Source organism: Herpailurus yagouaroundi, unplaced genomic scaffold (genome assembly GCF_014898765.1).
Source record: "Herpailurus yagouaroundi ecotype Mexico unplaced genomic scaffold, PumYag 140, whole genome shotgun sequence".
Classification (NCBI taxonomy): Eukaryota; Metazoa; Chordata; class Mammalia; order Carnivora; family Felidae; genus Herpailurus; species Herpailurus yagouaroundi.
Window position 1 is genome coordinate 17,093,568 of NW_024412395.1, and position 14,845 is coordinate 17,108,412.

The 14,845-nt window shown below is 38.1% G+C and overlaps 1 protein-coding gene across 1 annotated transcript in view; it reads right to left on the reverse strand.

Annotated features, from left to right (window-relative positions):
• NCKAP5 (NCK associated protein 5) overlaps positions 1-14,438 on the reverse strand; it is a 983,894-nt gene extending 969,456 nt beyond the window's left edge. Inside the window, exon 1 of the mRNA XM_040474891.1 lies at positions 13,975-14,438. The gene's annotated coding sequence lies outside the window, so the exon portion shown is untranslated. The remainder of the gene's footprint in view (positions 1-13,974) is intronic.
• Between the last annotated feature and the right edge of the window lie 407 nt (positions 14,439-14,845).

The following is a 14,845-nucleotide window of genomic DNA, read 5'->3' on the forward strand; positions in this document are numbered from 1 at the left end:
ACTAATCTTTGGCAAAGCAGGAAAAAATAGCCAATGGAAAAAAGACAGTCTCTTTAACAAATGGTGCTGTGACAACTGGACAGCAACATGAAGAAGAATGAAACTCGACCACTTTCTTACACCATTCACAAAAATAAACTCAAATAAACTCAAAATGGATAAAGGACCTGAATGTGAGACAGGAAACCATCAAAACCCTAGAGGAGAAAGCAGGAAAAAAAAAAAAAAAACTCTTTGGCCTCAGCCGCAGCAATTTCTTACTTGACACATCTCCAAAGGCATGGGAATTAAAAGCAAAAATGAACTATTGGGATCTCATGAAGATAAAAGGCTTCTGCAGTGCAAAGGAAACAATCAACAAAACTAAAAGGCAACCAATGGAATGGGAAAAGATATTTGCAAATGACATATCAAAGAGCTAGTATCCAAAATCTATCAAGAACTCACCAAACTCCACACCCAAAAAACAAATAATCCAGTGAAGAAATGGGCAGAAAACATGAATAGACACTTCTCTAAAGAAGACATCCAGATGGCCAACAGGCACATGAAAAGATGCTCAATGTCGCTCCTCATCAGGGAAATACAAATCAAAACCACACTCAGATATCACCTCACACCAGTCAGTGGCTAAAATGAACCAATCAGGAGACTATAGATGCTGGCAAGGATGTGGAGAAAAGGGAACCCTCTTGCACTGTTGGTAGGAATGCAAACTGGTGCAGCCACTCTGGAAAACAGTGTGGAGGTTCCTCAAAAAATTAAAAATAGATCTACCCTATGACCCAGCAATAGCGCTGCTAGGAATTTACCCAAGGGATAAAGGAGTGCTGATGCATAGGGGCACTTGTACCCCAATGTTTATAGCAGTACTTTCAACAATAGCCAAATTATGGAAAGAGCGTAAATGTCCATCAACTGATGAATGGATAAGGAAATTGTGGTTTATATACACAATGGAATACTACTTGGCAATGAGAAAGAATGAAATATGGCCTTTTGTAGCAACATGGATGGAACTAGAGCATGTTATGCTAAGTGAAATAAGTCATACAGAGAAAAACAGACACCATATGTTTTCACTCTTATTGGATCCTGAGCAACTTAACAGAAGACCATGGGGGAGGGGAAGGGAAAAAAAAAGTTAGAGAGGGAGGGAGGCAAACCATAAGAGACTCTTAAAAACTGAGAATAAACTGATGGTTGATGGGGGGTGGGAGGGAGGGGAAAGTGGGTGATGGCCATTGAGGAGGACACCTGTTGGGATGAGCATTGGGTGTTGTATGGAAACCAATTTGACAATAAATTTCATATTAAAAAAAAGAAAACAATTTGACAATAAATTTATATTAAAAAAATAAATATACAAAAAAAGATAAGTTCATGATACACATTTATTTTTAGCCTACATTTTCAACTTCCTATATCATAAGATCATTCCTATCAACTAGATCTACATCAGTTTCTAATAGCTGTATGGTATTCCATTGCGTGATTGTACTATCGTGTATTTAACAATCACCTACCAATGGGTTTGGGATTATTCTCAGTTTTCACCAGCATAAGTGTGACTGTGATAAATATCCTTTATAGACTCATTGGTTATTTCTTTAAGATACATTCTTAGACGTGCATTGCTGAATCAGAAGTATGCTCTCTCCTATTCAAATTGCTTCCCTCCCAATTTGCCCCAATTACACTTCCACCAAGAGTAAATGATGTTGCCTGATTTCCACATCTTCATCAATGGATGATGAAGTTTCATCTTTGCTAATAGTTAAAATAATATATCAAATTTTCATTTGTATCCTTTTATTCCTAATGAGATTGAACATCTGTTCAAATGCTTCTTAGACATTTACATTTCTTTTTGGTAAACTGCCTTTCAGTTTTGTTAACCATTTTCTATTGGTACAGTAATCTTTTTCCTGTTGATTTATGAGAACTCTCCAAGTCCATGATTTATTTGACCACTCTCCTACTGATAGTTGTTTTCCATATGTTATCATTATAAATACTATAGTAATGAATATTTTTATAAGTAGATATTTGTACCCATCACATATTATTTCTATTGAACAGAACAAATTATAATGGAATAGAATAGATTAAAACACTCTAATACATGTTGCTAAAAGGCTTTCCGTAAAAGCCATACCAATTTACACTCCCACGATCAGAATATGAGAGAGCCTACTTAATAGCAATCCATTTCAAATGGAATCAAAGTATTACAACTATGCAGATAAAGACATAAAAGAGAATGGCATATAAATCACAGAGGCAGGTGATAGTCCTGCTGTACGATTTCTAGAAGCAGGATAGAAGAAGACCTGAACATTTGGTAGAACCTAAATGGAGAGGGACGTAATCATTATTTCCTTTGGAATTTGGCCTAAACCTAGCTCCTTCATAATTCACTGAAAATATGTAACTGTGGCTAACTGAAAGTAAGAAATCTGATTAACACATTCAACATCTTACCTTCTCATATTCCACCGACTAACTCCAATCACTTATGGTGGAGATACCTGCCTCTCTTAGAAACGCTACAATGCCAGTGAATCCAAAGAAACAACACAGCCACTTCCTGGTGATGAGGTCAGAGTAGGGATTCCTGAAACCAGCCCTGGATGACAGGAAATAGTAATAGCTCCGCATTTTGCCAATTAAAGTACAGAGAAGTGTTTTAGACAAAAGTTTTAAGCAAATGAAACATGAAAATTTTCCTCATTTGGTAAATAAAATGCTTCGCAACACCAAACTCAGATCAATGCTTTTTCAATAATCAATACTGGCAGATTCTCAATTCTACATGCTCTTCCCAGTGAACAAATCCCATAGGCAGGGATAAATTACAGCATGTGGTGCATGGCAACAGCAGCAAGACTGCAAACAAGCTGGCAATGCCTCATGCAAAGAGCTGATAAGGAATGTCTAATTGATGGTTCTGAAGTACTTTCAAGGTATAAATCCAATAACATTAAATAGCAGCATCATCCAATTAAAGCAATTAATAATTAACAGCCTGTTTTTCTTCTTTCAAACACAGGTTATCACACACTAAAACAATCCTAACAAGCCAAACTACTCCAGTAATATATTTTTTGTTATATGTGTATTTTTATATATATGCCATGATTTGTGTATAAATTAAAAGTTCAGTTCTATGTCTTTTCCATTATAATTCAGCTGATTTTGGTTGTTCTTCCCATCTGTTACTAGTTATGGATCATATTATAATCACCATTTTCTAACCAAAAGCATCAAGCTCGCCATTGGGACTCTACTAAACAACATGACAGTTTCTTGAAAATGGTGTTATCTTTGTCATTTGTTTCAGTAGAAACATTTCAGAGTCTAATTATTAATGGTACTGCTCTGTTGTGGCTCTTTTCATTTGGTCCTTACTCCCTCCTGAGACTTTGAAAATTCTGATGACTTCCAAATCATTTTACTAACTCAGACCTCTTTTCTATATTCCCACTGTGTGCTTCTAAATACTAATTGGTCATTTGTACCTAAGGTTCCACAGACAGTTCAGTCTCACATACCCAAAGCCTATCTCTCAAGATTCCTCTTCTCCCAGTGAAAAGTGCTTCTTCTTTTATCTTTTAGGTAATGAGGTCACCAGCCTGGGTAACTGAAGCTCTAAAGGTCAGCCACCTCCTTCTCTTTTCTCACCTCTCTTCCCCCTTCCACATCCTATCTATGCTGTTCCAGCTTGTAGCATGACTGCTATAGGCACCATACTGTCACCATACCATGATATCGGTTTGCATCCTCCTCACTTCCTAGCAAGATGATCACTGTAGCTTATTAACTGCTACCATCCCCAGGCTTTCTTCTACCTACACCCTGATAGGGCTGCCAACAAGCTGTTTCAGAAATGATGACACAATCACATCACTGTTCTTCTTAAAGCCCTTGCTGACTTCCCACAGCCAATGGTCCAGAACCGTTCCTTGATGAAGATATAGGTGTCAAGGCAAGAGAATAAAATACATTTAAGATTGTGTAGCTTGGGGCGCCTGGGTGGCGCAGTCGGTTAAGCGTCCGACTTCAGCCAGGTCACGATCTCACGGTCCATGAGTTCGAGCCCCGCGTCGGGCTCTGGGCTGATGGCTCAGAGCCTGGAGCCTGTTTCCGATTCTGTGTCTCCCTCTCTCTCTGCCCCTCCCCCATTCATGCTCTGTCTCTCTCTGTCCCAAAAATAAATAAACGTTGGAAAAAAAAATTAAAAAAAAAAAAAAGATTGTGTAGCTTGATTCACAACTTTAAAATATTTGACTTGTGCTATCTGTATTTTTTTAATTTGTATTTCATTTGTACTTTTGCCTTATGCTCAGAAATGGGTAAGGTTAACCTGACTCAGGGGTATCCAATTACTATGATTTCTCCCCTTAACATTTTTTAAAATAACAGATTTATGGGGATATAATTCACTTATAGTAAAATTATCTTTTTTCAAAGAAACAGCAAAATTCAATATTTTTTAGTACATTTGCAGAGATATGCAACCATCCCCAGTATCTAATTCAAGAATATTCTATTACCCCAAAAAGAAATGTCAAGCTCCATAACATTTTATTATCCTAAAAAGAAATGTCATGCTAATTACCAATCACTCCCTAGTCTTTTTCCTAGCCCCTAGCAACCACAAGTCAACCACTAGTCAAAATGGATTTGCCTATTTTGGACATTTCACGTAAAATGGAATCATAAAATGTGGCCTTTGGTGTCTATCTTCTTTCATTTACAATAATGTTTTCAAGGTTCATCCATATTGTAGTATGTATCAGTACTTAATTCCTTATTACAGCTTGATAATATTCCACTGTATGGATATACCACATTTTGTTTATCCATTTATCAGTTGACAGACATTTGGGTTCTTTCCACTTTTTGGTAATTATGCATAATGCTGCTAAGAACATTCATGTACACATTTTTCTGTGGACATATGCTTATGATTCTCTTGGGTATATACTTAGGAGAGGAATTGCTGGATTTAATGGGAAATCTATGTTTAGCATTTTAAGAAATGGCTAAATCTTTCCTAAAATGGCTGTAACATTTTATATTCCTACCAGCAATGTATCAAAGTTCTAATTTCTCCACATCTTTGCCAACATTTTTTTTAATTATAGCTATCCTAGTGGGTATGAAGTAGTATCTCATTTGGTTTTGATTTGTGTTTATCCTAATGACTAATGATGCTGAGCCTAGTTTCACGTGCTTATTAGCTGTTTGCTTATTTTCTTAGGAGAAATAACTTTGGATCCTTTGCCCTTTTTTAAAATGAGTTATTTTTCTTCTTATGGGTGAGTAGTAGGAGCTCTTTATACATTCTGGCTGAATAATACTCCACTGTACAGAATATATGTTTCTTCTCAGATACATGATTTACAAATATATTCTACCATTGTGTGGGTTGTCTTTTTCACTTTTTTAATGATGTCCTTTGAAGCACAAAAGCTTTTAATCTTTATGAAGTCCCATTTAGCTGTATTTTCTTTTGTTGCTTTCTTTTGGTGTCATATCTGAGAAAACTAATCCAAAATCATGAAGATTTACTCCTCTGTTTTCTTCTTAGTCTTTTATAGTTTTAGCTCTTACATTTAGGGCTGTGATCCATTTTGAGTTAATTTTTGAATAAAGTGTGAGTTAGGGGTCCAACTTCATTCTTTTATTTGTGGATACCCATCTGTCCCAGAGTCATTATGTTGAAAAGACTATTCTTGGGGCACCTGGGTGGCGCAGTCGGTTAAGCGTCCGACTTCAGCCAGGTCACGATCTCGCGGTCCGTGAGTTCGAGCCCCGCGTCGGGCTCTGGGCTGATGGCTCGGAGCCTGGAGCCTGTTTCCGATTCTGTGTCTCCTTCTCTCTCTGCCCCTCCCCCGTTCATGCTCTGTCTCTCTCTGTCCCAAAAATAAATAAACGTTGAAAAAAAAAATTAAAAAAAAAAAAAAAGAAAAGACTATTCTTCATCTCCACAAAAGGTGCCTTACCACCTTTTTCAAAAATCAACTGACCATAAACCTAAGTGTTTATCTCTCAAGTATCACTTCTATTCCATTTATCTATATGTCTACTCTTATGCTAATGACACACTGTTTTCATTACGGTTGCTTTGCAGTGATTTTAAGTTCAAGAATTGTAAGTTACAACTTTGCTTTTCCTTCTAAGATTACTCTTGCTATCCTAGGTCACCTGCATTTTCATATAAATCCTAATATTATCTCATCAACTTCTGAAAAAAAAATCAGCTTGAATTTTGATAAGGACCATGTTGAATCTATCAATTTGGGATAGTATTGGTACCTTAACAATACTAAGTCTTCTGATATGCATGCAGGAGATATATTTCTATTTATTTAGGTCCTTTTTAATTTCATTCAGCAATAGTTTTCAGTGTATAAATCTTGCACTTCTTTTGTTGAATTTCTTCCTAAATATCATATCCTTTTGGATGCTATCCTAAATTGCATTTCTTAATTTCATTTTTGAATTGTTCATTACTGTTATATACACATATGATTGATTTTTGTATACTGATCTTGTATCCTGTAACTTGCTGCATTCATTTATTAGCTCTGTTTTTCGTAGATTCCTTAGGATGCTCTATGTATGAAATTATGTCAACAAATAGAGATAATTTTACTTCTTTATTGCAGCCTGAGCATCTTTTATTTCTTTTCTTGTCTAATTGTTCTGGCTAAAACTACAATACAATGTTGAATAGACGTGGTGAGAGCAGACATCTTATCTTTTTCCTGATCTTAGAGGGAAAGGTTTTTCACTGTTAAGTGCAATGTTAGCTATAAGTTTTTTGTAAATGCTCTCTATCAATTTGAGAGACCTCTTCTATTCCTAGTTCATTTAGAGTTTTCATCATGAAAAAGTGCTAGATACTTGTTTTCATTCATTTATTGAGATGACCACATGAGTTTTGTTTTTTATTCTATTAATGTATTATTATTCTACATTGATTATTTTTCATGTGCTAACCAGTCTTGCATTCCTGGGATAAATCATCTTACTTAGGCTGGTGTATAATCCTTTTTATACATTGTTGGAATTGGTTTGCTAGTATTTTGTTGAGGACTATAGTGTCTATATCTATAAGATATGTTGGTCTATAGTTTTTGTTTCTTGTTTCTTTGTCTGATTTTGATATCAGAGTAACACTGGCCTCATAGACCGGGCTGGGAAGTGTTCCCTTCTGTTTTATTTTTTGGAAGAGTTTGTGAAGGATTAATTTTCTTTTAATTTTTCTTTTACTATTTTATTGAACTCACTGGGTAGCTATCTGGCTTGGGCTTTTCTTTGTGCTAAGTGTATTGATTACTAATTCAATCTTTTTACTTGCTAAAAGTCTATTCAGATTTTTATTTGTTTTTTAGTCAATCTCAGTATTTTGTGTCTAATAATTTATCTATTTCATCTAGGTTGTCTAATATAACAATCTACTTCTATTAATGCCTACTTTATTTCAGTAGTATACAAAAACTTTACTTGTGTATAGCTGTATTTGCTACCCTCTCCTTTGTCCTTTTGTTATCATACAAGTTCGCCCACATAGTTTTATACTTACAGCTTTGTCTTATAGGCATCTTTTAAATCAGGCAGGAGAAAAAAGGAGCTCTAAACAAAAACACATATACCGTGTCTTTCATATTTTACTGGTGCTCTTTATTCCTTCATGTGGGTTCAAGTTACTGTCCAGTGTACTTTGATTTTAGCCAGAAGAACCTCCTTTAGTATTTCATGTAGGCAAGTTCTGTTAGTGGTGAATTCTATCAGCTTTTGTTTATCTGATAATGTCTTCATTTCTCCTTCATCTTTAGAAAAAGTTTTGCTGGATATAGAATTTTTGGTTGTCACTTTTTCTTTCAGTGCTTTGCATGTGTCATCCATGGCTTTCTGGACTTCCTGGTTTCTGAGGAGAAAATGGCTGTTAATACTGGTAAGACATCCTTATACACTTCTCTCTTGTTGCTTTCCAGATTCTTTGACTTTTGACAGTCTGATTATGACATCTCAGAGTGGACCTCTTTGAGTTTATCCTACTTGGAATTCACTAAGCTTGTTGGATATATAGATTCATGTTTTTCATCAAATATTGGCAGTTTTCAGATATTATTTCTTCAACTATTCTTTCTGTCCCTTCCTGTCTCTCCTTTCCTTCTCATGCTTCCCAGTATGTATATGTTGGTACACTTGATGGTGTACCACAGTTCTCTGAGCTTCTGCTTACTTTTTTCATTCTTTTTTTTCTTTCTGTTGATAGGTTGAATTATCTCATTTGACCTGTCTTCAAGTTTTCTGATTCTTTGCCTACTCAAATTTGCTATTGAATCCCACTAGGGAATTTTTCATTTTAGTTATTGTACTTTTCAGCTCCAAAATGTCTATTTGTTTTCTTCTATAATTGCTCTTTATTAGTATTCTTTTTGCTGAGATAGTCTTCTCATATATTCCTTTATTTTTTCAGACATGATTTCTTTTAGTTCTTTGAATATATTTATGGTCACTGGTTTAACATCTTTGCCTAGTGAGTCCAATGTCTCGGCTTCCTCAGTCAATAATTTCTACTGACTGCTTCCCCCGCCCCCAACCTCCGTGTATAGAACATACTTTCTTGCTGTTTTGTATGTCTCATAAATTTTTGGAAAGTTGGACATTTAAGATAATATAATACAGCAACTCTGGAAATCAGATCTCTCTCTGACCATGGTTTGTTTTTTCTGTTTGTTGTTGTTGAAATTATTGCTATTTGTTTAGTGACTTTTATGATCCTATTTTGTAAGGTCCATATTCTTTGCCATTTGCAGTGAGCTTAGCTATTAGCCAGCTAATAGCTGGGCAGGTATTTTTTTAAAGGCCGTCAACCAGTACATCTTCCAGCCTTTGCTAACAGGATTTCTGTGTATGGTGGACCACATCTTCAGTTTTCCAGCTATTTCCAACTCTTTATTAGGGTTCATTCCCTGTGTGTGCAGAGGCTGAAGGTCAGCCATAGGTGAGAGACTAGGGCCCTCTTTGGTCTTTTCTAACTAAGAATATTTACACCTCTACCCATGTGCATGCCTTTTTACATTCCCAGGCAGATGTGTGAGTTTTTCAAAGCCCCTGATGGACATCTCATTTCCCAGCTGTTAATTTAAAATTTTTTTGATTAGCATCCTGTTTTCCCCAACTCTTATTGCTGCCTCAAGCAGCTGCAATGTTAAACAACTGCAATGATCGTTTCTGACAAGTGTCTCAGGAGAAAGATTTTCTGCACTGAGTGAGTTTTGAAACAGGTCAAATAATGACAAGACCTGAAAGTGGGAGTTCCCAGAAAGCTACCAGACAAGTCAAATCATGGCCATTCTCTGGGAATAAGGCTCAGCTCTGAACACAGTTTGACCCATCCAGTGGATTCTAGGCTACTGTTTTACACAGCTCCCATGATGGCAAACCTGCTGCTTTTCAAGGCTTCTTCAGAGCTAGAAAAAAGGGAATGGGAATAGGGCAAATTAAATGACACAGAGCTCACCGTTCTTACTGAGAGTCACATATTCTTTTCCTGAATAAATGTTCCTGGGATTGTTGTAATCTTTTAACTGATCAAGTTCTACAAATGTTGATTTGATCATTTTTGTCCATGTTTGCCTTACTTTTATGACATAGTAGAATTTCAGAGGCCTTTACTACACAATTCTAGAAATACTTCTCTTTCCCCTTAGCATTTTCCAGGCACTAAGGTCAGGACTTTATGTATTTTTTTCATCATATACGTTTTTGTCAAGTAATCTTTGTTGAGTACTCCACCCCTTGCCAGAGCCTCTTTCTTCAGGGTTATCTTTGAGTCTTTAAAATTTTAAATCTAAACACAATTTTCAACTTGTTTTCTGCTGTCAAATGACAAGTAACAATTGCTACCTAACATCATTGTGTTTAATGAAGATAAAGTGAAATCGAATTTTAACCAAACAGAACACAAAGACTTAAAAATTTCAAGCAAACATATAGCGTGACAGTGGAGGGTTGTCCTGTTACAAATGAAATACTCTTATCATCTAGAACTTTTTGTCGTAAGAGAAATTTTGATACCCTTAATCATTGTGGTTGTAGTTCCCTCCTACCCCTTTAATACTCTCATCTACAGACCCACAGATTCATTGATGATATTCAGCAACATTCAGCAAAGATGACCAGGGACCTGTACTGATGGCTAGATTTTACCTTGCTAAGGCACAAAGTTGATAACAGCAATAGATAAACCTGTTAATTAATTAACCAATTAATTAATAGATGCAATAGGATGGAAACAAAACTGGAAGGTCTTAGGTGAAGGAACAACAATCAGGAAAATAAACTCTATATTATAACTACATATTAATATAACTACATATTAGTATTGCAAACTTAAGTTTCAGAAAATTTCGGGACTGAATCTGAGTCTACCATTCACCAGCTCTGTGACTTGGGGAAGTCATTTTACCATGCAAAGCCTCTGCTTCCTCTCTGAAAATGGAAATAACGCATAAGTATTTTGCAGATGGAGTGAATTCATGCATATATAGCATTTAGTGTCGTGTATCTCTCATAATAATCCCTCAATAAATGATAATACTAGGACGTAACCAGAAAACTCCCATCCCTGAGCAGACTGGCTAAGTGCAGCTACACGAGTAGGTTTGTATTTTGAGAAACAAGGTATGTTTCAAAAGTGAAGAGTAATGCCTCCAGGGCAGTCTTCCATCTCCCGCCATAGAGACTTTTCCCAGACTGATTCACATACATTAATCTCTCTCATGTATGCCACATGTTACCCGCCTATAAACTATAGATTTCCAGAAAACATGTCATTCATTCACTCATGCATGCATTCTCATGATCAACATTTATTGGGCATATTACACATGCCAGGCACAGTGCTCACTTCGGCAGCACATATACACATGCCAGACACTAATCTTAGCATTGGTGTAAGAATGATAAGCAAGCAGACAAGGTCCCTGCCCTCACAGAAATTACCTTCCACAGGGGCTGGGGGTAGAGTCTAGTGACTCTGTTCTAGCAGTAGAGACTAAAAACACCAAGATGGTATTTCCCTGACTCTTCAATAGTGTAGGTTTTGCCTAAGATTTGCTCCAGATTTCACCCAGGAGACCCCCATCCACGGGATTTCAAAGTCAGAGGGAAGATCATGAGGTAGATGCTGTATTTCTCCTGCTCCTGACAGTGGCTTAGGTATTCTGCAATTTTTTTGGCCAAAGTCCCAGTATCCCCTTCCTAGATTTCTATGTAGATTTCTATGTAAGACTGGTCCTAAGGTTTCCTTGACCAGGCGAATAAAAACACAGGCCTAAGGAAGGGAGGGGCTACGAGAAGACAGGGGAAGAGATTTCCAGGTCAAGCAAACATCAGGACCACAAGCCCAAATTTGGAGAAGAGTTCATTGTATTCCATCCTCAGAAAGAACAGTAGCATGATTGAAGATTGGGGAGAAATGGCTCAAGATGAGACTAGAAAACTACCCAGGTTCTAGAGCTGCTCAAAGTGTGGCCATGTCTGGTGCCCCTCTGCAAACTGTTTGTTGAGGATCTGTGATGAGATAGGGACAAAATGTAAGAGTAAATGTTTAGCAATTTTGTAACAGCTTTACATTGTCATAGCAGTCAAGCAATAACTGTTGGTCTGTAACAAACTGGAAATTTACAAAAACAAAACTGGTCTTTCACCACAGATAGTTTGAGAAGCATTGCTCTCCATGTCTTGCCTCTTAAACTTCTCTGTGAAGGGGCAGATAGTAAATGTTTTAGGCTTTGGGGGGCTGTAGAAACTCTGTCCTAACTATACACCCCTGCTGCGGTAGCACAAAAGTGGCCATAGGCAATATGTCAACAAAGGGGTATGGTTGTGTTGCAGTAAAACTTCATTTAGAAAAACACATGGTGGGCAGATTTTGGCCAGTCATGCAGCAATTTGTCAATCCTGCCCTAGGCCACAGTAAGAGACTGGGCCGACTCTAAAGGCAATATAACCATCTGCTTAACCATTGTATGTTAATTATACTTAGATTAAACAAAAACAAAAACAAAAACAAAAACAAAAAACCTACCTGCTTAATCAAAAACACCCCTCACTCTTAGTCCTTTGCCATCATGCCTGCAAGTATTTGTAAAGCCTTCGTTTTAGTGACTCTAAGTCAGAAAAAAACCTTAAAGCTCCTCCTACCTCCAGATCAGAGTTCTCAAAGCTACCCTGTCAGATGAAGTCTCCATTTAAAGGCAAGGTACCTTTTGTCTATTGCCTGCATTCTCAAGGAAAGATGATGGCACCGTTCACCTTGCGTAGCCTGATGAGCCAACCTACGGCCCTAAGGGGTCACAGCCTGGAGCCTACGTTCTCCAGGACCTGGTCAAACCTAGGTTGACATTGCCCTCTGAATCAATTTCCTGAAGCCCAATTTCCTGAAGTATACTACCCCATTTTTCTTCTGTACAAAGTTACATTTCTAAGTCCCAGTGTACTTTTGTGACCACTGCCCATCCCTGGCTCTTTTGGTATGTCTGCAATGGCTGTATTGGGCAAGAGGCCTGCCACATGTGTAGCCTTGTTTTTCTCTGGGTTCAGACACTGCCACAGGCAGGAAAGCTTTCTGCATTCACACATGTCTCCATTTACACAGCACCCACTTCATAAACACGACCCAACACCCACCCGTACAGTGAAACGCCTTATTCTCTCCCCCACATGGAGCATAGACCACTGTGTGTGTGACGGGACGGACGCCTACCAGCAGGTCTCACACACAGAGGGTATAGAGCTGAGGCAGTTCTTGCTGAAATCTCTCTTTTATTTAAGATTTCTTTCACTGACTCATGACAAACCTAATGGGTAAAACTTCGCTGTTGCAAGTTTCCTTAAAATATCCCTTCTGGGCCTACCACCATTTATCTTGGCAGCAGGTAGCCTGGAGAGTTTTGGAAAGTCTCAGCTTGGCATAGCCTCAGAGCTACTGGCACATTAAAGATTAATAAAGCGCATTTAACTGAGCTCAGGACACTGCAACGTGATCCTTCACCGTGAAATGTGCAAGATTCTTTGTTTGCAATGAACAAAACTGAAGCCAAAAAGGGCCTACCTACCGTGACAAGCTAAGAGAGGAAACAATCAGGAACTTTGTGTATCTTTCCTTGGTAAATTGATGGGCAGGAATCAATGCCCCGGCTCAGCTATACTCTTGCTTAGCACTCTCAGGAATTTAAGATGGGCATCTGAGTATGATGCGCAGAGCTGGGCATGTGTAGTGAGCTCACAGAACCACAGAGATAGCACAAATGCAGTGGGTTCCTTAAAGTATGAGAAAAAGACTGACTCCAAACAAATTCCTAGTCTAGCACATTCTCCAAAAAAAGTCAAGATAAAGCAAAGCATTTCAAAGCATTTTGGACTTGCTTTAGTAAAAGAGAATGTGTGTGCTTGACTGAATATTAACCTAGGAAGGAGAAAACACTTTTTGCATGCATAGGTACGGGGCTGGCAGCAGAATGAACCAGGGAACATTTAAAATGAAAATAAAAATTAAACAAGCCTGTACATCGGAACTGTTGGTTCACAAAAGGAATCTATTTGCTATCAATCTGGGGACACCTGGACACATGCAACAAATACTGGGACAGAGCAGTGGAAGCAAACATTTAGAAATGTATCATTCTGAATTCTGGCAAAGCGCTGGTGGACTCCACGTGCTGGGTAATGCCTTGTGTCTATTTACACAGTGCAATCCCCTCACGTCCTCCAGAAAAATCCCAGGCAAACCCTGTGCTGTGCACATCAGAGCTCTGGAGCCCTGCTCTGAACACCTCAGGCGCCCTTTCTTCCACACCAAGATAAACATTAAGGAGAAAAAAAAAAAAAATCAAGAAAGAAAGAAAAGAAGAAGAAGAAGAAGAGAAAAGAAAATTCTGTCCTTACCTAAAAGGCATAGCAGACAGGGACACGGTGAGTGTTTCACGTTAGCCCACTCAGTGCTTTCTCTTTCATTCGGTCAATGTTCTAACGCTATTGATGAGAGTTCCTGAGGTTTTCGGATCTTCCTTCAAGAGTTTTAATCACTGGCTTCCCCAGCCCGGGTTTAACAAACACCGCTGTGTTTTGTCAATATTTGTATGCAGCACCACATTGGGCAACCGGCCAACACAGCGTTTCAAGAGGCAAGGGGAGAAAACGGACACCCTAACAAACATGCTTCCCTCTTTTGTGTCTTTCAAGGTGGCGCCCAAAGTGTCATCTTTGATTCTGACGGGAGCTAAAGATAGCCTCTTTTTGTGACTTTCTCCACTGCCCCCAAACGCCTGGCTGGGCTGCCCGAGCTGGGCTCAGCAAAGTTTGTTTTTTGTCTCCCTGCCCTGAAGTTCTCCGCACAACCGCCCGGCTTGCCTCTCCACCAGCTGCACTTTAAATGTATTTTAATTGGCTGGAATGTCGAAAGAATCCATTTGGCAGTCGTTTGCATGTGAAGCACGCCCAGGGCAGCTGAAAGAGGCCCCAGAAGCAGCCGATTACTTCATCAAAAGCTGCAGTTTGAATACCATTGACTCCTACATAACTACAGTGAACTCAATTCTATAGGCAAGAAGGAGTAATTAATAATTTGCTGAGAAAATTCTTCATTCATCTAAAAGCCAAAAATGCAAAGGGAAAAAAAATCCCCCGCAGACACAACAGTTCTTATGAAAGGCTTGATTTATAGCCTCCAGTTCTACTCTTCACAAACATTGACTTTGTATAGCATTACAGGAGGGGGTCTAATGCATAATTCGGTTTGCCTGAAAAGTTAATTTAA